We start from the raw sequence: 1324 nt of genomic DNA, 5'->3' as shown, positions 1-1324 counted from the left end.
CCAGAGAAAGCTTCTGGGCATGTGCAGAGTATTTCTCCCACCCACGCCGCCCCCCGGAAGCAAATGGGCCGTAGCGCTGTTCACCAGCTGAAGAAGGAAAGAGTGTGGTGCTGGAAGAGTCTCCGATCGACTCTAGCGGAGAGACCATGTTGCGCATAAAATACATAATGCAATAAAATACAATATTAAGGAGAACGCACCCCCTCCGGGGTTCTCTGAGCTCTCACGGGACTTCAGTGAATTGTTGCCTGCCTTCTTAGTTTTTAATAGCAAATATTCCACGGGGCCATCAAGATAGAAGACAGGGATCTCTGATCTTCCCATTTACATAGCTGGTGCAGAGGAGTATACCAGGAGATACGTATACGAGCCCAAGGCCAACAAGAGGTTTAAATCAGCGCTCTGAAATAGACATAGCATTACAATACTGGCTGTTTTCTTTACAGTCCTTACTTTGGAATCTGCCTTTGCCATCCATCTTAACCTGGAGAGCCTAGGCTAGCTTGATCTCATCAGATCTCGAAAGCTAAACAGGATCAGCTTTGGCTAGTATTTGGAGGGGCGACCTTCAAGGAATACCAGTGTTGTGACTTGTGATGCAGAGGCACCTCTGGGACATCAAACAAGTCTAGCTTGCCACCTTGTGGCTGCCAGACGATCTTAGGATCTCCTGGCAATTTTACTCCCAATGCCTCCTCCTCCTCCTCTTTCTTCTTCATTTTTAAAAACACCATGCTATTATTACACCGTAGCTATCACAACTGGATTATTATGTGTGGACAAGGCAATCCATTGGCAAATGATTGCCCTAGCACAGTATCCAAAAACATGTGGATGCCACCTTGGGAGTGTTTTAATAGAGGATCTGGGGGAAAGCTGCTGAAGTAGAGTAGATAAAGGCATCTTCAGCTTCTGGAGCTGGCTGCTGAATATGTTTTACAAGTGGTCATGGGACCATAGATTTGGAAGGGACCTCCAGTGTCATCTAATCCAATGAGGACCAGGGTTTTATTTTTTTCCATTTATAGCTTCACTATTTTGGTAGGAAAAAATGTTTGGGGATTTTGGGAAAGAAAATAACAGGAGAAAGTTTAACACACGCACCAGTCTTCCTGGGGAAATGTGGCCCAATGGCGCAATATGTAAGGGATCCCTGAAAATGATCACAGACATCTCTAAGATTATATTCCCTCATTTCCCACTGGTCAGAGTCTCAGCATACAAGGAAATCATTTCAGAGGGTAAGCGTTTTGGTCTGCAGTGGAATAGCTAGGTTCCTAGCCCAGTGACACAGGGGTCCCCATAGCACCCAACAAAACTTTTC

This window comes from Heteronotia binoei, chromosome 1, assembly GCF_032191835.1.
Source record: "Heteronotia binoei isolate CCM8104 ecotype False Entrance Well chromosome 1, APGP_CSIRO_Hbin_v1, whole genome shotgun sequence".
Lineage (NCBI taxonomy): Eukaryota > Metazoa > Chordata > Lepidosauria > Squamata > Gekkonidae > Heteronotia > Heteronotia binoei.
This window is presented reverse-complemented; position numbering follows the sequence as displayed.